Source organism: Lissotriton vulgaris, chromosome 1_1, assembly GCF_964263255.1.
Source record: "Lissotriton vulgaris chromosome 1_1, aLisVul1.2, whole genome shotgun sequence".
NCBI classification, from domain to species: Eukaryota; Metazoa; Chordata; class Amphibia; order Caudata; family Salamandridae; genus Lissotriton; species Lissotriton vulgaris.
In genome coordinates this window covers 277,233,716-277,258,474 of record NC_141685.1, presented here as the reverse complement: position 1 = coordinate 277,258,474, position 24,759 = coordinate 277,233,716, and the positions used below count along the sequence as shown (strand labels likewise).

Here is a 24,759-nt window from a genome sequence, read left to right as displayed (position 1 = left end):
GTCTTTCACCATTCATTCTGACCTTCCATGTGTGTGCCCATCCATGTCCATATTCAACAATTTACAAGCTTATCTATCACGTATGCTTCCATCCATCATTTCACTCATCCATCCTTCCATCCACCCTTTTACTCATCCACCCATTATCCATCCACTCGCCCTATCCATCCGTGCTCATCCTTCAACTCTCCCACCCATCCATTCACTCATCCATCCAGCCATTTACCTATCCAGCCATCCTTTCACTTACTCTTTCATTCACCCAGTCACTCATCTTTCCACCCATTCAGTCAGCCATCCACTCATCCTCCCTTTCTCTCTTTATCCCCCTTTCACTTAGCCATCCATCATTCCATCCACTCACCCGTCTGTCTCCTCATCCACTCATGAATCCATCCATTGAACCTATTTTCATCCATCCATCCTTTCTCTTATCCATGCACCCTTTCACTTCTAAACTCATCTATCCTTGTCCATCTACCCACCCTTTCACTCACTCATCCAGCCTTACATCCACCCTTTCACTCATCCGTCCATCCCTTCACCCTTTCACTTATCAATTCATCAATCCATCTATCATTTCACTCATCCATCCACCCATTCACTTACCCATCATCCACCCTTTCACTCATCCATCCATTGTTTCACTCATCAATCCCATCCCTTACTTACTCGCCTTTTCACATCAATTATGAGCTGAGCCTTTTTCTGCAGAGTTGCAGACAGAAGAGGCCCATTAAGAACTCTACCCTGACTGTAGTTCCCAAAGCAAGGGGTGGGGTGGAGGAGGGTTCACTATGCCCCTGCACATAGGCAATCTGAAAAAGTTAAACGCATGAGTCGTGCATAATGCAAAGTGCCTGGACGTTAGGCGACTGTGACATGGTGTTGTTTCCAGAGCCTTAAGTGGGATGAAAAAACTGGGGGTCTCTCCAAATTGGGTGTTCAATGTAAATAAGGGCTTTGCTTAAAACACCTAAGCTAAAAATCTGTGCTTAGTATAATGTGCAGCCAGACTGGTATTTTTGTTGCTTCTGTCATTCCACCGAGATCCATACTAATATAATAAAGAGAGAGCCCAAACCTTTGAGGCGGGTAATCTCAGGAACCACAGCACCAATCACAATACCCAATACAGCGTTGGAAAGGGCAGTTGCAGCAGAAGGACATAGGCTATGCAGACGCCCACCATATACATTTAAAAAGTAAAAGAACAGTGCCAGCAAAGTAGTCCCTTGTGGGCGTGTCTGCGTTGTGCTGTGGGCTTGTGCTGGGGGGGGAGGGGGGGGGTGACAAATGCTGGGGCGTGTGGTACGTTCCGCCCTTCGGGCTGGACTGTTCCCATGAGGCACAGGGTCAAGGCTGATTTGCTTATGGCCATGTCTGAGCTGGGGTGGTGTGGAGTGCAAAAAAAATGATGGATTTAGGCCCAGCTCTCTGTACTGGGGTGAATGTATGACATTGTCCTGCATTCTGTCCATCAACTGTTGTTTTTGCATTTGTCACCCCGAGTGGGATGGGTATGCTCAGACGTGACTCCCATGCTCGCCAAACCACTGGAGTGAAGTTATCCTTGTTAAAGACGGCTGATAGCCAGAAATCGGTCCTAGGATGCTAGAGTTCGGTCCAGGAAACACATGGCTTGGCATTTCAGCCTGGAATGTTCCCATGAAGCACAGGGTCAAGGCTGATGAGGTGTAGAGTGAAAAAAAAATGATGGGTTTAGGCCTAGATCTCTGTATTGGGGTGAATGTATGACATTGTTCTGCATTCTTTCCATCAACTGTTGTTTTTACATTACGCCCTTCATGCCATGTTTCAGCCCTTCATGCCGTTTCTCATATCGTGTGCTGGGGGTGTGGGCGTGTGCGGGGTGCGCGTTGTATCAAATATTTCATTGTTTTTTTTCCCCAGGTTCTGTACATTCCAGCTCCGGGTGTCCACCCTGCTCCCTTTAAATACCCCTGCACCCCATAATCAAAACCCACTCTTACTCCTTAATTACCCCTACACCCTTAAACACTAACCCATCTTAACCCTATAAATATACGCTGTACCCCACAACCCAAACCTATACCTAAATCCTAAAAATACCCCGGTACCTCAAAAACCAAACCTACCCCTGAACCCTAAAATACCCCTGTACCCCAAAACCCAAACCTAGCCCTGAACCCTAAAAATATCCCTGCACCCCAAAACCCAAACCTAGCCCTGAACCATAAAAATAACCCTGTACCTTAAAACCCAAACCTACCCCTGAACCCTAAAATACCACTGTACACCAAAACCCAAACCTAGCCCTGAACCATAAAAATAACCCTGTACCCAAAAACCCAAACCTACCCCTGAACCCTAAAATACCCCTGTACCTCAAAACCCAAACCTAGCCCTGAACCATGAAAATAACCCTGTACCCCAAAACCCAAACCTAGCCCTGAACCCTTAAAATACCCCTATACCCCAAAACTACCCCTGTACCCTAAAAATACCCCTATACCCCAAAACCCAAACCTAGCCCTGAACCCTAAAAATACATCTGTACCCCAAAACCCATACCTATCCCTAAACGCTAAAACTACCCCTGTACCCCATAACCCAAAACTATATCTGAACCCTTAAAATACCCAAACACCCCAAAACATATACCTCAGTACCCCAAAACATATACCCCTATACCCATACTTACCTTATCCAAACATTAAAAACAAGCATTTACAATGCAATGGTCTCGGCATTATTAAAGGTAGAGCCATTGGCATTGCTCATGACTTTTTTTTTTTAATCATAAATAAATGGCATTGTCATTCACATTGCCAATAGCTTAATCGCTCGCAAATGCATGACCTATTGCATTTACAGCCACACACACAAAGCCACCCACGCACACATAGAGCCACCCACACAGAGCCACCCACATAGAGCAACCTACACAGAGCCACCCTCATACAGACGGAGCCACCTACACATAGAGCCACCTACAAAAGGACCTTCCTTAACAGCCTCAGGGTGCCGTAACAACTGGCAGCAAGTTTTTTTAGTTTGGTGGTTCAGCTACATCCCAAGACTCTCTATCAAGCTTTGTGAGGCAGGCAACGTACTGTAGAGGGCTAGTGAGATTTCTGCAGAAGTTGTTGCCCAGCTGCATAACTTCAGTTTTGTTCTCGTTGAATTCACACCCGGCCATCCAGCTGGCTACTTGCTGAAGGCAGGGGATCAGAGATAAGTGACTAGAGCTGGGGTAAGAGGAAATTGACATAACTGAAAATATGGTTCGACTTTCTGAGATGATTGTCCTGATAGCGTGATTTAGTGAAGCCCCTTAGCTGACGCTGAGCCCTTTCTGTTCGATGTACAGCCACCCTGCAGCACGTTTCCCACCAATAAGCGCGGGTTCATGGTTTGCACCCCCATCCAAACCCTGCAACAGGTTTGTACTTGTGGCAAATTTGGCAGACAAGAAATGCTTTTCAACTTTTAAAACTTTTTTTTACTTTAATCAAAGGGGGAGCATTTTTTTACGTCCTATTCAAATGACTTTTACAGAAGCGTGTAACAGAATACTTATTACTTTAAAATGCTACCATCTGGGTAAGTTGCTCGTAAAAAGTAATTTCAGCTGGACATGAGCAGAATGAGAATTTGTTCCAGAGCAGTGCCAGGAGCGCCAGTGTGACAAATATCTAGGTTTAGGAATTTGTCTCAAGGGGTGGAGCGGCACTAGTTAGCAGATTACACAGTGCCTTGTGCACTTGTGTGCAATTTTCATTTTTCTTCAGGAAATACGGAGAAAGATGTATGGCAATCTAATATTATGTTAGCTTTTGAATTACAGCATGTTTCACTTTGACATAACAGTCAATCACGTCTGGGAGGTGTGCAAAGCTAAAAAAACAATTCCCTTATGACTTTTACATAATTTTTGCAAATACTAGGATTGCTATAGGTGTGCTGCGCAATATTTTAGTCATGTGGATTTTCACATTGAATTCAAGACTTTTTAAAACCTGGCATTGAGAAAGCCAGGAGGTTTGGCTGCAAAGGGAGTGTGACAATTTAGTTTTCGCACTCATCTGATCTGGTAGAATCGTACCACTGCTCTCCCCTCCTGTCTCGTTTCTGCTTTAGTGCCATGATGCCCACACGGTGTGATAGTTGTGCTCTATAAATCTCATCATTCATTCATAAGGGAGTGAATTGAAAATCGAGTCAATGGATGAATGCATGAATTCAAGAGTTCAAGGTCGAATGAGAGCATGCATAATGAGTTATTGAATGTTGAAATGAAGAGCTTCTTTCATTTATAGGCCAGAGCCATTGGCTTAAGCAATGCTCATTTAGGAAGGTAACTTAATTCAGCGTTATGAGAAAAACAATTTGGAGGTGGATTATTGTGGTTACTGTATAAGTGGTTTCCGCTTTCCGGTGTGCAGTGCTTAATTTGTAAAATATGAAGTGCAGGTGCTCACATTTTTTAGGAGGCCACATCCACTTCCCCGGCTCCGTCCACAACCTCCAGTGGCTCCACCCACTTCCTTTTTTGACCTCCACCCACATCCATAAGCCTAAACACATTAGAGCTACCTCCTCACTTGAGTTTCACAAGGAGCTGAAGACCTAGTTCTTCACATAAGCACATCAAAGACCTCACCTGATTAGTGCGCTCTGCGAATCCATATAACATATTGTAACATTTGGGAAGCCTATGGCAACAACTTTAAAGTGAACTCAAATTAGAAAATGTGTGTAAATTCAAACTTTACCAGTAGTAGGGTCATTTGAGGGCCTGATGCAGCTTTATAAACTAAAGAGAATGTGCTTGTACTGTGCTGTTTAAAAGAAAGAAAGGTATAAAGGAAGGAATACATCAAAGAAGACCGCAACAAATTCAGGCAGTGAGTAATGGAATGAGGAATTAAATGAGTAATGGATAAAGAAGGAGGAAATAAGAAAAGAATGTGAAAGGAAGAAATGAAGGGATAGAAGAAGGAATGAGGGAGAAAGGAAGTGGATGATGGATGAATAGAAAGAAAGGAAATTAGGAAGGAAAGCAGAAGGAAGGGTTGAAGGTAAGAAAAGAAGAAATTAAAGAAGGGATGAAGGAAGGACCAGGAAAAAAGAAAGAATGGAATGAAAGGAGGAAGAAGGAAGAAATGCACCAAGGAATGGGAGGATGGGAAATGGATGAGGGTGTAAGAAAGCAAGAATAGAAAGAGGAAAGGAGGCATGGCTGGAGGTGCATCAGAGACACCTGAAGGTGGGCTGACGTTATTTGAGAGGCAGACAGACAGTGGAAACTAGAGAGGACCGTTTACAGACACTTAGAGACCAACAGCTCAGTCATGCACTGAGTATAGTCAGACACAGACAGACCAAGGTAAGTAACTAGACCGTTTACTGAAACTCCGAGACTCACGGCACAGTCATACAGTTAGACACTGTCAGCTTACTCACACTCAGAGACCCACAGCACTGTCAGACACCGAGAGACAGAGGTAAGTAGACTGGGTCAACTCAGCATTTCATCCTTCTGAGGACGATAAAATGAGTCTCATTGAGTTGGGTAACAATAAACATCTGTTATTCAGCGCCAAGATACCCAAGAGTGAACGTGTGCTTAACAAATACCCATGTCATGTTAGGTTAGGTTATGTTATTTGTGTGGGGTTATGTTGTGCTTGCAGGGTGCTTTAGCTCGAGGCACAGAATGGTAAATAAAACCGCGAGACAGGGGGCGCTCGAGGTAGTGAGACACACAGAGGAGCCCACGGGGTGTAGAGGCAGAGAGAGCGAGGAGCAGAGAGTTTCCAACAGAGACATGAGAAGAGAGGGGGCCCGAAGCACGATGTTTGATTGATGGGAGGTAAAGAAACAGAGGTGACTGGAAGAGATAAGGCGAAGTACACACGGACAGAGCTCCAGACAGACTAACAAAGGCTCCGACAGCTGCTCAAAAATCATGTCTCACAGAGCCCATCCTCTGAGTACCTCCCTCAGATGAAACCCTATCCCTCACGGCGGGCAGCAGTGTTTTTTCTGTACCTCACAGTGAGGTATCCTGTGCTTGAATGTTTACAAATGATTCATTCTGCCCACCCCTACAATAGAGTTTTTGAGAAAAAAGTGCCGGTGCTTAGCACCGGCACAAATTGGGCATTGCCGGTGTGGCGACCGAGACACTATAGCCGGGCAGCCCGATAGCGTTTGCGGCCTTAGAGGGTTGCAGAAGATTCGGCCTGCTTTGCTACCACTGAGTCCTGACGGTAACAGCGAGAGGGAGAAGGAAAGGAAAAACAACGCCCCATCCTGAGCCTCGGAGGACTGAGCTTGCTGTGGCCACGGCAGAAGGGAGTGCTGAACCCCCTCCCCTCCCACCCGGGGACCCAGGAGCTGCGAGTGCAACAGTGGGCTGCTGGGGCAGGCCCGGCCAGCCTACGGAAAAGTGCTGAGGAGCCCCATGCTACTCGGGGATGTGCCCTAGCTGATTCATTGCAAAGACGAAGAGAACCCCTGTGGTGCGGCAGCCAAGAGCTTGTAGCTCTAGCAAACTGACCAGCGTGAAAGCGCACCAATAACGTACCCAAGGTTCACTATTGAAGAGGTCGGAAGGGCCCTGCCTGAGGCTCACTGCCATTTTGAGACCAGTTGTGACTGGGAGTGCTGCTGTGTGGTATCGGGTTCCCAAGGCCTACATGCTCCGTAGATAACCCACTTACACCGAAAGAACTGTTGGCACGGAAACTGAAAAGTACAAAGAACAAGTTTATTAAGACCCCATGGGGTGGTGGTACATTCCTACAGAACCCTTCGGCAATGCAAGAAGTATCACACCGAACGTTGGTGTGAGTCCCTCTTATATACAATTTACAAGCAATAAAAAGATAGGCGGCACAAGGTTACAGAGCTTATGTACATATATGGTCATTTTTGGAGCACAGCCAACTCATGGGAGGGGTTACAACCCCACTGGTCAGTTTGGCGGCACATTCCTGAGGGGTGACTGGTCAGTTGGAACTGCGCATGTACAGGCTTGACCGTTGCTAAAAATAGCCTGTTGCTGGGCAAAATCGAGTGGTCAGTGGCACGGACAACGGACTAAAGGGCATGCTGACCACGAGGCCGCTCATTCCCTAAAATGGCCGCCGTAACACACAAAATGGCGTTTTTGAGTATAGTCAATTTAGAGGGAAAAACGTGTAGCACAGCTAAGCGCTAACTCGGCCATTGTCAAATTACGACAGACGACCCTTTTAGCGTTTAGCTGAAGCTACCTCATAGTGGACATAATCAGGATGTTCATCTTCAATATCAATTAGCATGATTTGAGCTACTTCTTTATGAAGCATCATTTTGTTTTGAGCAAGAGCTCGTCTTGATGGTATACAAACCGATAAACACATGGAACATAAAGCTGGACCACATTGTACACATAAACATACAAAGAACAGTATCCCAACAATGATACAAAGAATTGTCAGCGGTTTCCAACCCCAGGTGGTAAGCATCGACCAGAACCACCCTGAAAGAGTCCAAGTTCCATTGTCCGGGTGTATTTCAGCAGCTATTTTGTGCAATTTGGAAATGGCATCATAAACAGAAGGCGAATTATCCGGGACGTACACACAGCAGCTACTTCCGATAATTCTACATGCCCCCCCACGGTCAGCTAGAACCACATCTAGAACAATGCGATTCTGGAGCGTAACAACCCTAGAAATTTGGAGTTCTTCTGTTATGTTCCCCAATGCAATAGCAGTATCATTGGCTACAGCCTCAACAACACGGTCAGCCATCGTATTTTCCGACTGTTCAGTGCAGCCCCCACAAAGGAAAACAATCCCAAATTAAAGTCCACATATTGCTGTAAGGCAGTATCAGTCTGATCGATGTCATCCAAGACCACAGCACGTTTAGCACGATTTAGTACAAAGTCATGATAGAGGATATAGTCATTATGGTACATTGGTGGGGCGATGAATACAGGGGGCAACACAAACGATACATAACATGTGCCTAACCATCCTAAAGGAAGCTGATGGTAACCTTTATTGCCACAAATAAAGTACGTATTTTGGGATGCCACAAATGATATACCGTTTGGACTGTCAAATGTAAGTGTCGTGTTACATTCACTTTTTCCCACCGGGATTATACCTTTATTACGAATGCAAAGGTCTGCTTTAGTAGTGATGACATTAATAACATGTGTACTGGTCATATTAATGTTCCTTTGATTACTGTAAACACGGGGAGCAGACACGTTATCGGGGCGGTACTCTTCCCATTCGAATCGAGTACCCTCAGCTCACGGATACCCATCTCGGTCATGGTAACAAACTTTGTTCAAACGGAAGAGCACCCCCCCTTTTGTTGGCCATCGTAAGGTGAAAAGAAGAGTGTACCAGGCGTTACAGGAACCATTATGCGAAAATGGGAGTGGAATGAGTGGAGTGCCCCCCTTTTTCTGATGCCCAGGCAACATCCCACACACCCAGCAATTTGAAGTGTTTGTCATATTGTGAGTATGATGCAAAATTTGAATAAAGCTATTGTTCAAATAAGTCTGTCGATGCCGTTCTTCATGGTAAGGCAAAGTGAAGTGAAAATGTTCAGATGGAGCCGGGGTAGTTGGCAGCAAATGTTCACGTACAGGCACCACAAGTTCCACTACCCAGGCTATTACTGCTATCACCACGATTGTCAAGACAAACAGGATGGCACCAAGTATTCTTTTGTCACGTGATGCAGAAGACGCCATAGTTCAGAGAGTTCTCAATGTCTCAAATATATACCTAAAAAAGAAAAATACGGTGCTGAGCTCCGAGGTAGCCGTTGTTTTCTTCTCCGGGGTCAAGACGGGTGTCGCTACTCTTGGCAGAACTGATCCCCCCCCTTGAGATTCCCGGTTTCCGTTTCACAAACCCCAGAGCGGTAACCAACCAGTCTCGAAAACCAAAAAAATCTTCTCCTTATCGTGGCCGCAGATCGTAACGCTGTCGTCCAGAAACGGTGTGGTCCGGGAAGGCTCCCTCGACTTCGGCCGATGTCACAGCTGGGCTCTTTTCTTTATCCAGAATCTCCTTGTAGTCAGTCAGCACGGTAGGATTCACCAGATCCGGAGAAACACGACGGCAGTGAGTTGAGTGCACCCACCGCTTTCTGTTGGTCACTCGTACAGCTGTTCGAGTAGCCAGGAGGACCTGCTCGGGGCCACGCCACCTCGGTTCCAAGCTATTCGCCCTCTCAAACGATCGGATCATCACAAAGTCCCCAGGACGAAGATTATGAGCCTCTCCAGTAGAATTGTCATAGAAAGCAAATCATTTGTTAATCGTGCCAGATAGTCATTCATCATTATACAAGGCACATCATGAATCAATCGCGGCTTAGGCACCACCCATATATTCATAGGCCTCCCAAACACCACTTCATACGGTGTGAGGCCTGTTCGAGAGTGGGCCACTGATCTAAGAGAGAGCAATGCTAGCGGCAAGGCATCTGGCCACTTCAATGACGTGGACGCCACAATCTTAGCCAGTTTCAGCTTCAACGTGGCATTGTACCGCTCGACAAGACCTGCTGACTGAGGGTGGAACACATATTTACAACAAGGGGTGGTGAGGGACAGAGTCTCTGAATTAAGCAGAAAGCTCTCACCCAGTCAAGAGATCAGGGCTAGATCCAACAACGTTTTTTAGCTCACTGCACCATCCCAGTTTCAGAACCTGGCTGTATGCAAATTAGTCTGTTCCTGTCCCAGTGCATGATGGGAACAGGGCAAACCAAACTACAAAAGCCAATTCTTACACTGGGAAGGAAACAAGCTCCCGGGGACCGGTTTCTGGCATTACAGCCGTCTTCGGCCCGGTTTGCTTGAATCCTGATGGTGCAATGAGCAAGGGTCTCACATCTGAGAATACCCTTCCACGCTTAGGGTGGACAAAAATATTTACAACAAGGGGTGGTGAGGGACAGAGTCTCTGAATTAAGCAGAAGGCTCTGAATTGCATATAGCCAGGTTCTGAGCTGGGATGGGGCAGTGAGATAAATAACGGTGATGGATCAAGCCCTGATCTTTGGACTGGGTAAGAGTGGTCTGTTTAACTCAGACACTCTGTTCATCACCACCCCCTTTTTGTAAATCGTTGAGGGTGGAACACAGCATGAAACTTCTGCTGGATTCCTAACCCCTTCAACACATACTCCACAATTTTCCCAACAAAATGAGGCCCATTATCGCTCCACAAAAATTTGCAAACTCCGAAGCGAGGAAAGTACTCCTTGAGCAACACCTTAGCTGTTGTTAAAGCTGTATTATCTTTCGTGGGGAAGGCCTCAACCCATTTGCTAAAAGCGCACACCACCACTAGGACATACTTAAGGTTATTGCAGCGCTCAAGCTGGATGTAATCCATTTGGAGTACCTCAAATGGTGCAGAAGGTGGAACGAACCCTCCTTTCGGAGTATGGGTCCCTTTCGCAGGATTGTGTTGTAAACATATCAGACAGGTCTGCACTACTCTCTTGGCAGCATTGGCAATCTCGGGATGCTCCCAAACTCATGATAACAATCGAGTGATCGCAAGAGCTCCCACGTGCGCTAATCCATGCGTCATCTGAACCATCGCCTGCAAGTAAGCTGCAGGCAATTTCCATTTCTCCATGTCTTTGCTTCTCCAACAACCTTCATCATCTATCACCCCATCTGCTGCCCATGCCGCAAGTTCTGCTTCAGTCGCTGATTTTTTGATGTCTAGTATCTCCGCTCTAGCATCGTACCATCGCTCAGCTTGCGATTTTGTTACGTACATGGGGGAGTCAGATCGGGACATGGCTGTTTGTCTCGCTATGCTGTCTGCAAAAGCATTTCCTTGGCCCACTTTATCAGTGATCTTTTTATGGGCACTGCATTTAATTATCGCTACTTTCTTTGGACAAAGCAACGCATTTAGGAGATCACGCACCAGCTCTCCGTGCATAATGTGTACTCCATGAGAAGTTAAAAACCCGCGTTCTCTCCAGAGTAGCCCGAAGTCATGTGCTACTCCCAAGGCGTACGGGTTGTCCGTGTATATGTTCACACATAGGCCAGCACTCAATTAGCAGGCTCTTGTCAAGGCTATCAGCTCTGCTGCCTGAGCCGATTTTTGTGGTATTCGTGCTGTTTCTACCACTGTCTTAAGTGTCGTGATCGCATATGCTGCGGAAGTCGTACCATCTGGCAGCCTCAACGACCCTTTGTCTGTTCCTCGGTCAGGAAAACACAATCATGATGTTTTTCTTCCTGACCCTCCTCAACCGGATAGGGCAATAAAGTGGCAGGGTTCAGGGTAGCACATCTTTTCAATGTGATATGTGGCGCCAAAAGTGTGAGCTCATATCCTGTTAACCGTGCACTCGTGAGGTACTGAGTCTTTGTTTGATTTAACAAGGCATCTACTGCATGGGGAACTAGCACCAACAACTTGTGCGATAATACTATTCCCTCACTCTGCCGTATAGCTACTGCTGTTGCTGCAACTGCTCGAAAACACCCAGGTGATCCTCGTGCTACAGGATCAAGAATGGCTGAGAAATACGCACATGGCCTCTGCTTATCCCCTTGTGCTTGCACTAACACTGATAACGCGCACCCATCCTTCTCGTGCACGTACAATGTGAAAATCTTTGAATAGTCTGGTGTACCTAACACGGGTGCAGAGCAAAGAGCCTGTCTCAGTTGGTCGAAAGCATTTTGACATTCATCTGTCCATTCAAGGGGCATTGGTGTAGTTTTGGACAGCAATACTAACAAAGGTTTAATAATATGTGAAAACCCCATAATCCACTGTCTACAAAAGGATGTTAATCCTATGAAGGCGCGTACATCTCTCTGAGTGCGGGGAACTGGTGTGTCTAGTATCGCCTGAATTCGATCTGATGTTAATGCACGCCCCTCCTTAGACAAAAGATGACCAAGGTAGGTCACCTTGGGTCTACAGTATTGAATCTTTTTCTTCGAAACTTTGTGATTATTCTGAGCCAAAAAGGAAAGTAAAGCAATCGTACTCTCCTCACATTGTGCATAAGTGTCTGCAGCCAACAAGAGGTCATCAACATACTGGATAAGGGCTACTCCACGTTGTAGTTCAAAAGAATCAAGCTGTCGTTTTAGAGCCTGGCTATAAATGCTAGGACTTTCTGTGTAACCTTGTGGAACACGACAAAATCTATACGATTTATTATTTAATGTGAAGCCAAATAAATATCTGCTATCAGGATGAATGGGAATGGAAAAGAACGCATTTTTCAGGTCGATGACACTAAATGTCGTCGCCGTCGGGGGAACCAATGTGAGCAATGTCGTGATGTCGGACACCACCGGATATTGGGGAATGACAATTTTGTTAATTTCTCTCAAATCAATAATAAATCGATAGACCTTGTCGTCAGTATCTTTCTTAAGAATTGGAAGAATAGGGCTATTGCAAACATTATAGGGAACTTCCTCCACTACCCCTGCAATGATCAAATATTGGACAATGTGTGTCAGAGCAATTTCACCTTCCCTGGAGATCTTATACTGTGGTACACGTGGCAAGAGTACTCCCTCCTTTACAGTAATCCGAATAGGTGGAATAAGCATCTGTCCCACATCCGTATCTGAGGTTGCCCATAACGTGTGAGGGAGAGAAGCTAATGCTTCACATTCTTTTATAGTACAAAACCTGTCTGAGTCTGGATAGTTGTCGTTCAAAATAACTTGCACTCCCTCCGGAGCGCACCGTATCGTTGCTCGAAAATATTTGAGCAAATCAATGCCCAGAATATTATCTGCGGTATAAGGTGACAACAAAAATTGACCAAAACTGAAAAATTTATCAAGACAAAGTGCAAGAGGCTTCGATAATGGGCTAGGAGTGGGTGTGCCATCAAACCCTACACATGTTATCATGTCGCCAGACAGGGGAGCCCTCGGAACCAAGTTTTTAGACAAAGCGCTACGAGTAGCTCCTGTGTCGACTAGAAACTGATCAGTAGAACCCAAAATGCCCGCTAATATATATGGACCACTCTGATCTACTGGCCCTTCAACTGATTCCGTACCCCATCCTACGCAATCCTATGCATGTACATAATCCTGATGCTCCACATTCTCACCCTCCGATATCTGATACTGGTTCCGTCTATCAAACGTGTTACGTTCAACCTGGCCACGGCCCCTGTCTTCAAACCTGCTACGATCACCTCCGCTACCTCTCGCCCCCGAGTAACTACCTCTCGACCTTCCACTTCCTCGACCACGCTGACTACGTTGCTCACGAAGCACCGGACAATCATCGGCCCAATGCCCAAACTCCTTACAATAGGCACATTGATCCTCCGCTATATCCGTACGCCCGTACGACGCATTACCCCCTCCTCGCCTGCCTCTATCATTCCCTCTAGATTGCGTTCCACGAACCTGTGCCAACATCACCTTCGTTTTCAACTCCTTCGCTTTCTTATCAACACTTTCTTTAGCCTCCAATTCCTGCCGCTCATAATACTGAGCCATAATTAACAAAGATGCAGGGGTCGCCGTGGCCCAGGAACTTTCACTCGACTTTAATCTTTTTGCAATCTCCGGTAGGAGATTAGCCACGTACTTATCTACAAACAAGTGCCTACCCGTGTCGTCTGTTAACGATTGACCACTATAATCATGAAATGCCTCTTCGAAGCGTGTAAACAAATCTGACACCGTTTCATCTGACTTTTGTTTGCACGAAGCTAGCATGGTCCAATCAATCTTTTTAGAAGGAACGAGCGTTTTTAGTTTAGTTAGGATTGCCGCCGGAAGGTCTAGAATCAAATCACATGGCTTACATGCAGGCTCCCTGTCTAAATCAGCCTGGTTTATTTCTTTCCACGTCCCCCCGAGCAGTGTTTCATCATTATTTTTACGAATCAATCTCCACATATCAGGAGGAAGAATTAACCCAAAAAACAGATCTATGTCAACAAGGGTCATGACACAGGACGAAATAGCCCCTTCCACCCCTTCATAGAATGCGGTCGGATTTTTCCTAAGATCAGGCAAAGAATTTTTAAGCGCCATAACATCTGCTCTATTCCAAGGTGTATACACCCAATTATATATAAAGTACCCCTTCGCATCCTTCGACGCTTTATCCTCATCTGTACCATCTCCCTTAGGGGGAACATACAAAGGTGCAGCTTCACGCATAGGCATAACATGCACGTTAGAATTCTTATCTGAACCCCGCAAAGAACACTCCTTCGACTGGGCATCGGACCCCGGCACGGACTCCTTATTCTTTCTCTGGTCTTCCCGTAGCTTGGACGTCTCATCCCGCAGCTGGATCAATTGCTTGAAAAAGGTATCGACATCTGCAAGGACAAATAAACCTTTATCCAAATTCTCACGATGAACCGACACAGCCTTAGGTTCTAACGTCTCTGAATATTTACGAAATGTATTAAAAACTTCATCAGCCAGAGTAGTCAGAAAACACAACAATTCACATTCTGTCCATTTACCCCTCTTGGCAACAACGTCAGACACAGTTACAAAATTCGTATTCACTTTACGGGCCCAACTACGGAAGTCCGCGGCTCTCTCCGCAGTTAACCTGACACTAGATTTTCCTCCCTTTCCCGACTTATCCTGTTTTTCATCACCGGAATCCTCGGTCGGAGCCGTAGGGTTGACATATGGCGGCGGGGAGCGATCTAGTAATGAAAAATCATCAATGTCATTAGTAAGGACAGGATAGAGCGGACGACGAATAGGAAATTGACCAGTTGTTTGCAAACTACGTTCCCGTGCCTCCCTCTCTATCTTCTCCTGTGCCTCCTTCTCCTCAAGCTGTAAAGCCTTATCTCGAGCAGCCTTGCGCTGCTCTTTGTCCGCCAAGGCAACCTCACGCTTCATACGCTCACGCACCGCTTTCTCCCACATTCGCACACAATCAAACATATTTTGTCTAGACCTGCGCTGAAACAAACATTGTTCCACAAACTGAACCTTTCGCAAATCGAACGACCCATGTAGAGGCCATTGTAACTCAGGATCAGTTTTAGTATATTTATGCCATAATTTACTGTACATTATAGGGGGAAGGCCAAATTTTATGTACATTTCACGATTTGGAGTTCCTTCTGGGGGAGCCGGCTGTGATTCCGCTAACCTAATTGAGGTACCATTTCCAAGACAGCACATCCCTCGGAGTGTGCTTAAAACAGGCATGTTCAAAAGAGTATCACGAAAGCGTGATACTATATAACTGGCACTTACAGTACTTCACACAAATGTGCCGCTCAGAGTAAAAAGAACAAAATTAGAGAAACATCTCTACATGCCTGCCTATGTGAAGTGCACTACACATATGATTCAAAGGTCACAAAGTCACAAATGTTAGCTAACTCAAATCATAGACACAATCATAGAACTTCAGTAAGCGTCCGTAGACTACCTTACCGATCACAAATCATAGAACTTCAGTAAGCGTTCGTAGACTACCTTACCGACCACAAATCTTACCCAAATCAAATATCCAGGTTCCAACTGCCAAGGTCTTTAATCGAATCAGCCAAACGGCACTTATCCAGCAACGCAGACGATCAAGAACTCAGTCGGAGACCGGCGCCACCTGGAAGGTCAGATCGGAAGGAAGGGAAGAAACACCGTGGGTGCCAAGACTCGGGTCACTCGGTGGCAGCGTACGCGTCCATGGCGAGTTTCTAAACCTTCGGCACGACCTCTCTTTCGGGCATCCGAGTCGCCGATGAGTCCCTTCGTGGTCGCCAATTTGTGGTATCGGGTTCCCAAGGCCTACATGCTCCGTAGATAACCCACTTACACCGAAAGAACTGTTGGCACGGAAACTGAAAAGTACAAAGAACAAGTTTATTAAGACCCCATGGGGTGGTGGTACATTCCTACAGAACCCTTCGGCAATGCAAGAAGTATCACACCGAACGTTGGTGTGAGTCCCTCTTTTATACAATTTACAAGCAATAAAAAGATAGGCGGCACAAGGTTACAGAGCTTATGTACATATATGGTCATTTTTGGAGCACAGCCAACTCATGGGAGGGGTTACAACCCCACTGGTCAGTTTGGCGGCACATTCCTGAGGGGTGACTGGTCAGTTGGAACTGCGCATGTACAGGCTTGACCGTTGCTAAAAATAGCCTGTTGCTGGGCAAAATCGAGTGGTCAGTGGCACGGACAACGGACTAAAGGGCATGCTGACCACGAGGCCGCTCATTCCCTAAAATGGCCGCCGTAACACACAAAATGGCGTTTTCGAGTATAGTCAATTTAGAGGGAAAAACGTGTAGCACAGCTAAGCGCTAACTCGGCCATTGTCAAATTACGACAGCTGCACGTTTCAAGCCTCGGTGGGTCCTGCAGAGTATTGCGCCCCCCCTTCGTCTGACGCACAGACTGGTATATGGAAATCTCGTGCCCTGGGCTGTGGTGGAGAGGCCTGCTGTGCTGGGGTGCCCATTATCTCCTGGCGGAAAAGACGGCAGTATATTCACACACTCAGACTCACGAGAGGATCACCGCCAGCCGCTGCAAATTAAAAAAAACAAAAAAGCTGGTAGGTGCCAGTAGTAATATAATGGTGACATGATGGTTTCCTGGAGCACATTTCACATACCTGCACTCACCATGACATTGATCGATGACCGAGATCCAAGGCCCTATTTTGACAAGCAAAATAATACAACTGCAAGTACTGGCTCTACTGTAGCACCACTACAGACATCTGAGGCCAGAACAATTCTTGATACACAGACTATGAAGTCTGGCTCTAAACTCTACCACACACTGGGTCCCGGTCTCTATGAGAAAACACACAAGCAACCCCCCTCTAGAGGAAACAGCTGTAAGCTTTACCTTTGAGGGATATTTGTGCATTTATACGTCCATCTAGCATTAGGCGCCAAGATTCGCCCCTGAAGTGTTTATGTGCGTCATAGCATTTTCCAATGCCTAACCAAGGCTGTCAGTTGCACATCCGATGAAATTTGCCATAGCTGCAACTGCTCTTTCCAACGCTGTATTGGGTGTTGCGATTGGTGGTGTACTTTTCGAGTTTACCTGGCTCAAAGGACACAGTTCTCTCTTTATAATAGTAGTATAGATAGACTAGCAGCCCGTCCCGACGTTTTCCGGGTATGAATTGCTGCCGGCCAGTAGTATATTGTTTTGTAGGATTTCGTTTTGATAGCATTTCTTATCCTTGACAGGCCTGTGAAACGCTCCGATTCACAGTGCACTGCTGATGCACTTAAGAGTGCACGTTCAGTAGTGTGTGAACTCGAGTTTCCCTACTTTATTTGTCCTTGCAATATTATATAGCGCGAACTCGACAACATGGCATGAGCACAATTTACATTACAGAAGAACACATTCATTTGTGGTAGGCATGGGGAGACAAAGCAATTTGCCTGGAATCACAGGATGTTGAGCTGATGTCGAGATTCGAACGTAGCTCCCCAGCTCTAAAGTTTGCAATTCTAGAACTTGTGGCGGGAGGTGTGTCTAAAAGTGTACGTCAGTGCTGGCCATCAATGAGAGAGACCTGTGCATTTTTCAAATCGGTGGTGAAAAAATATGAGTATGTTGCTGCAGATGTGGGCCGCCGTGCCACCAATGTACTTACCGGGGGAGGGTAAACACCCATTATTCCGCAACTTTCTTTCCGCAGACCATCAGTCCGCATACTTTCATTATGAAAGTACCATGACTCCGTAATGCCATTATAACGCATGGCATTACATTTTATATGCTTTTACCACGCATACATTTACAACTAAATTAGTTGTAAATGCATGAATGGTAAAAGTATGTTTTTTTTTAATGTTTGAATAAGGTAAGTATGGGTATAGGGGTATATGTTTTGGGGTACTGAGGTAAATGTTTTGGGGTGTTTGGGTATTTTAAGGTTTTAGATATAGTTTTGGGTTATGGGGTTCAGGGCTAGGTTTGGTTTTTGGGGTACAGGGGCAGTTTTAGGATTTAGGTATAGGTTTGGGTTTTGGGGTACAGGGTATATTTATAGGGTTAAGATGGGTTAGTGTTTAAGGGTGTTGGGGTATTTTAAGGAGTAAGGGTGGGTTTTGATTACGGGGTGCAGGGGTATTTAAAGGGAGCAGGGTGGACACCCGGAGCTGGAATGTACAGAACCTGGGAAGAAAAAACAATGAAATATTTGACACAACGCGCGCCCCGCACACAACCACACCAAACACAGCCCTGAACCCTTAAAATACCCCTGTACCCCAATACCTAAAACTACCCCTGAACCCTAAAAATACCGCTGTACCCCAAAACCCAAACCTAGCCCTGAACCCTAAAAATACGCCTGTACCCCAAAACCCATACCTATCCCTAAACGCTAAAACTACCCCTGTACCCCATAACCCAAAACTATATCTGAATCCTTAAAATACCCAAACACCCCAAAACATATACCTCAGTACCCCAAAACATATACCCCTATACCCATACTTACCATATCCAAACATTAAAATAAAACATGTCTTCGTTGTAAATGTATGCGTGGTAAAAGCATATAAAATGTAATGCTATGCGTTATAATGGCATTGCGGAGTCATGGTACTTTCATAATGAAAGTATGCGGAGTAATGGTCTGCGGAAAGAAAGTTGCGGAATAATGAGTGTTTACCCTCCCCCGGCAAGTACATTGGTGGCACGGCTGCCCACATCTCCAGCAACATACTCATATTTTTTCACCACCGATTTGAAAAATGCACAGGTCTCTCTGATTGATGGCCAGCACCGACATACACTTTTAGACACATCTCCTGCCACAAGTTCTAGAATTGCGAACTTTAGAGCTGGGGAGCTACGTTCGAATCTTGGTATCAGGTCAACATCCTGTGATTCCAGGCAAATTGCTTTGTCTCCCTTTGCCTACCACAAATTAATGTGTTCTTCTGTAATGTAAATTGTGCTCATGCCATGTTGTCTAGTTCGCGCTATATAATATTGCAAGGAAAAATAAAGTAGGGAAACTCGAGTTCACACACTACTGAATGCGCACTCTTAAGTGCATCAGCAGTGCACTGTGAATCGGAGCGTTTTACAGGCCTGTCACAGATAAGAAATGCTATCAAAACGAAATCCTACAACACAATATACTACTTGCCGGCAGCAATTCATCCCCGGACAACGTCGGGACGGGCTGCTAGTACTACTATTATAAAGAGAGAACTTGCACCTTTTGGCCAGGTAAACTCGGGAACCACAGTACCAATCACAACACCCAATACAGCGTTGGAAAGGGCAGTTGCAGCAGAAGGACATAGACTATGCAGACGCCCACCATATACATTTAAAATGTAAAAGAACCGTGCCAGCAAAGTAGTCCCTTGTGGGCGTGTCTGCATTGTGCTGTGGGTGTGTGCTGGGGGCGTGACAATCGCTGGGGGCATTCCGTCACAAGTGTTGTTTTTGCTACCCAGGTTCTATACATTCCTGCTCCCTTTAAATAGTAATTCAGTGCAGGTCCCATTCTCTTAGAACCACCCCAAGCACAGTTATGGGCAAAAATACAACTAAAAGGCCCTGCAAAGCATTATGGGATAAGCTTAGCATAATTTTTAGCATTCATGAAAGAGTTTCAATGTTTTTGAATTTTACTCATCAGGGACATCTTGGGACGACGAGGTGAACTGCAGCATGATGTATAATATTTTAAATGCTATTGCATTTGCCTCATCAGGGACATCTAGGGACGGCGAGGTGAACTGCAGCTTGATATATAATGTTTTAAATGCTATTGCATTTGTCTCTTGGGGACAACTGGGGAGAACGAGGTGAACTGCAGCTCGTTGTAGAATTATATGGATACTATAATATTCACTTCCCACTGCTAATCTCTTCGCATAATGGTTTGCATGGGCTTGATCTTAAAAAATCATCACCTCTCTCACTGCTTGCTGGAAGCTTATTTCACTTTTGTGAAATGACTATATGCATTTTAGCATGTAGAAATACTTGTTATTTTACCTTGAATATATGAGGTTTCTGTTTTAATAATTGGAAATCTGACGGAACAAAATATTGCGGATCTATTGTATACCAAGTTCGTGCCAATTCCACCCACCCCTACTTTAAATACCCCTGCACCCCATAATCATAACCCACCCTTACTCTATAAAATACCCCAACACCCTTAAACACTAACCCATCTTAACCCTATAAATCTACCCTGTAAACCAAAACCCAAACCTATCCCTAAACCCTAAAAATACCCCTGTACCCAAAACCAAAACCTAGCCCTGATCCCTATAATTACCCCTGTACCTCAGAACCCAAACAAACCCCTGAACCCTAAAAATACCCCTGTACCCCAAAACTCAAACCTACCCCTGAACCCTAAAATACCCCTGTAGCCCAAAACCCAAACCTAGCCCATAACCCTTAACATACCCCTGTACCCCAAAACCCAAACCTACCCCTGAACCCTAAAAATACCCCTGTACCAAAAAACCCAAACCTAGCCCAGAACCCTAAAATACCCCTGTATCCCTAAACCCAAACCTAACCCTGAACCCTAAAAATACACCTGTACCCCAAAACCCAAACCTAGCCCTGAACCCTTAAAATACCCCTGTGCCCCAAAACCCAAACCTACCCCTGAACCCTAAAAATACCCCTATACCCCAAAACCCAAACTGAGCCCTGAACCCTAAAAATACCCCTGTACCCCATAACCCAAAACTATATCTGAACCATTAAAATACCCAAACACCCCAAAACATTGGAAAGGGCAGTTGCAGCAGAAGGACATAGACTATGCAGACGCCCACCATATACATTTAAAATGTAAAAGAACCGTGCCAGCAAAGTAGTCCCTTGTGGGCGTGTCTGCATTGTGCTGTGGGTGTGTGCTGGGGGCGTGACAATCGCTGGGGGCATTCCGTCACAAGTGTTGTTTTTGCTACCCAGGTTCTATACATTCCTGCTCCCTTTAAATAGTAATTCAGTGCAGGTCCCATTCTCTTAGAACCACCCCAAGCACAGTTATGGGCAAAAATACAACTAAAAGGCCCTGCAAAGCATTATGGGATAAGCTTAGCATAATTTTTAGCATTCATGAAAGGGTTTCAATGTTTTTGAATTTTACTCATCAGGGACATCTTGGGACGACGAGGTGAACTGCAGCATGATGTATAATATTTTAAATGCTATTGCATTTGCCTCATCAGGGACATCTAGGGACGGCGAGGTGAACTGCAGCTTGATATATAATGTTTTAAATGCTATTGCATTTGTCTCTTGGGGACAACTGGGGAGAACGAGGTGAACTGCAGCTCGTAGAATTATATGGATACTATAATATTCACTTCCCACTGCTAATCTCTTCGCATAATGGTTTGCATGGGCTTGATCTTAAAAAATCATCACCTCTCTCACTGCTTGCTGGAAGCTTATTTCACTTTTGTGAAATGACTATATGCATTTTAGCATGTAGAAATACTTGTTATTTTACCTTGAATATATGAGGTTTCTGTTTTAATAATTGGAAATCTGACGGAACAAAATATTGCGGATCTATTGTATACCAAGTTCGTGCCAATTCCACCCACCCCTACTTTAAATACCCCTGCACCCCATAATCATAACCCACCCTTACTCTATAAAATACCCCAACACCCTTAAACACTAACCCATCTTAACCCTAAAAATCTACCCTGTAAACCAAAACCCAAACCTATCCCTAAACCCTAAAAATACCCCTGTACCCAAAACCAAAACCTAGCCCTGATCCCTATAATTACCCCTGTACCTCAGAACCCAAACAAACCCCTGAACCCTAAAAATACCCCTGTACCCCAAAACTCAAACCTACCCCTGAACCCTAAAATACCCCTGTAGCCCAAAACCCAAACCTAGCCCATAACCCTTAACATACCCCTGTACCCCAAAACCCAAACCTACCCCATAACCCTAAAAATACCCCTGTACCAAAAAACCCAAACCTAGCCCAGAACCCTAAAATACCCCTGTATCCCAAAACCCAAACCTAACCCTGATCCCTAAAAATACACCTGTACCCCAAAACCCAAACCTAGCCCTGAACCCTTAAAATACCCCTGTACCCCAAAACCCAAACCTACCCCTGAACCCTAAAAATACCCCTATACCCCAAAACCCAAACTGAGCCCTGAACCCTAAAAATACCCCTGTACCCCATAACCCAAAACTATATCTGAACCATTAAAATACCCAAACACCCCAAAACATATACCTCAGTCCCCCAAAACATATACCCCTATACCCATACTTGCGTTATCCAAACATTTTTAAAAAACATGCTTTTACCATTCATGCATTTACAACGAAATTCGTTGTAAATGTATGCGTGGTAAAAGCATAAAAAATGTAATGCCATGCGTTATAATGGCATTGCGGAGTCATGGTACTTTCGTAATGAAAGTATGCAGAGTGATGGTATGCGGAAAGAAATTTGCGGAATAATGGGTGTTTACCCTCCCCCGTAAGTACATTGGTGGCACGGCGGCCCACATCTCCAGCAACATACTCATATTTTTTCACCACCAATTGGAAAAATGCACAGGTCTCTCTCATTGATGCCCAGCACCGACATACACTTTTAGACACACCTCCCACCACAAGTTCGAGGATTGCGAACTTTAGAGCTGGGGAGCTACGTTAGAATCTCGGCATCAGCTCAATAGTGATTCCAGGCAAATCGCTTTGTCTCCCCGTGCCTACCACAAATCAATGTGTTCTTCTGTAATGTAAATTGTGCTCATGCCATGTTGTCGAGTTCGCGCTATATAATATTGCAAGGAAAATGAAGTAGGGAAACTCGAGTTCACACACTACTGAACGCGCACTCTTAAGTGCATCAGCAGTGCACTGTGAATCGGAGCGGATAAGAAATGCTATCAAAATGAAATCCTACGAAACAATATACTACTGGCCGGCAGCAATTCATACCCGGACAACGTCGGGACGGGCTGCTAGTCTATACTAATATAATAAAGAGAGAGCCCAAACCTTTGAGGCGGGTAATCTCAGGACCCACAGCACCAATCACAACACCCAATACAGCGTTGGAAAGGGCAGTTGCAGCAGAAGGACATAGGCTGTGCAGACGCCCACCATATACATTTAAAAAGTAAAAGAACCATGCCAGAAAAGTATTCCCTTGTGGGCGTGTCTGCGTTGTGCTGTGGGCTTGTGCTGGGGGGGGGGGGGGGGGCATTTCACTGCATCACTTTCCTTGTGACGGAACGCCCACCCTGCATACATTATACCTGACGCAGGTATAATGTAGCGCAGGGCTTTACAACGTGACGCATCTCACTAGATGCATCAAGTTGCGAATATGTCGCATAGTGGCGCATTGTTTACGCCGCCGCTGCGTCACAAAAATGACGCAACGGCGGCGTAAAAGTGTCACATGGGGCTTGTAAATCAGCCCGAGTGTGGGACACAAAAGTAAATGAATACTTGAAACATGTCTCAGTGAATACATTTTGATTGAGGTGTTGATCTGATTAAGTCGATTTTTAAGTGTTTGGGGGCAGATTTACAAGCCCATTGCGCCACTTTTAACATTGGAAAAATGACGCAAAAGTGCAAGGGGCTTGTAAATCTGCCCGTATATTATTTACCAGCGGGGTCTTTAGGTCATTTGCTAGGGGTATCAGGCTGTTGAGCTGCAGCCAGGACTCGAACCCCATTCCTTGTTTTAGGGTCAGAATCTGCAGCGCTGGCTGTTCATTCGTCCCTCCGCCTCTCTCACCGAACAAATGAATGCACATTATTGTGGCGGGGCGTCTACCTGTATCAAATAACGATCGCCATCCATATAGATCCAGTAGATAATATCTTTCTTTGACATGATTGGGCAACTCCATCAGAGATGGAGCTTTCAAAAATTGAATGAAACTCTTTAATGTTCCTCTCCACGGAAATCTTTAGTAAAAGGCGAAAGATTTATTCGGTTTGAAGAGAAACTAGAGTATACTGAAATGTGTCGGAAGCAGAGGGCGCACTGAACACAACTCCTATGACTCTGAGTGTGAGACAAAAAAACGAGACAAAGTCTAATAAAATATATTAATATTATTATCTTTATTTTGATTACATTAAGTAATAAATTTAATTAAACTAATGAGAAGGATTACAAGTGACAGGGGATTGTGGGTATGCAAATAACCCCTACTGGAGCACTCGCGACGCGGCTTTTCAGTCACACGTGACCCTCGGGAGTGTATCAGGGTTTACTTTTGTTGCTCTCTTCGTGCAATTTGCTTTTCTAGGTATTACAGCGCTTTACAGGAGCACTAGTCTGCCTACACTACACGTGGGCAGTTTTAAATAAATATTTAATTACCCGCGGGGTCTTTTCGTGATTTGCTGTTGAGCCGCAGCCGGACTCGAACCCTGGTCCAGGTCGCAGCTCTGGCTGTTAAGTCGCCCCTCCCTCCGCCTCTCTCGCAGCTGAAGCTCCCGCAGGGTGTCTGAGGGTCTGACCGGCCCAGGCACCGCCGGATCAGTCCACCCCCTTCCCCCAGCTGTGTTTTCGGGTCACTGAATGGGGCTCACCCGCAGAACAGCAGCAAAAGCTGCACATTTTGGAGCCGGTGACCCGGCTCGGATCACGGTTTCCACCCGATGCAGGGGATTCTGAGAAAACGTTTTGATTTATTTATTTTATTTATTTATTTGATGCGCTTTATTTAGCTCTGACTTTT

The 24,759-nt window shown here is 45.4% G+C and overlaps 1 long non-coding RNA gene and 1 other non-coding gene across 2 annotated transcripts in view; one reads left to right on the top strand and one right to left on the bottom strand.

The window, feature by feature from the left end:
* Positions 1–24,759, top strand: part of LOC147746927 (uncharacterized) — an 84,170-nt gene that overhangs the window by 8,669 nt on the left and 50,742 nt on the right. The gene's annotated exons all lie outside the window — the stretch shown is intronic.
* Positions 23,912–24,027, bottom strand: LOC147746931 (U5 spliceosomal RNA). The gene has a single exon (XR_015300440.1). It is a non-coding gene; the product is annotated as a U5 spliceosomal RNA (small nuclear RNA).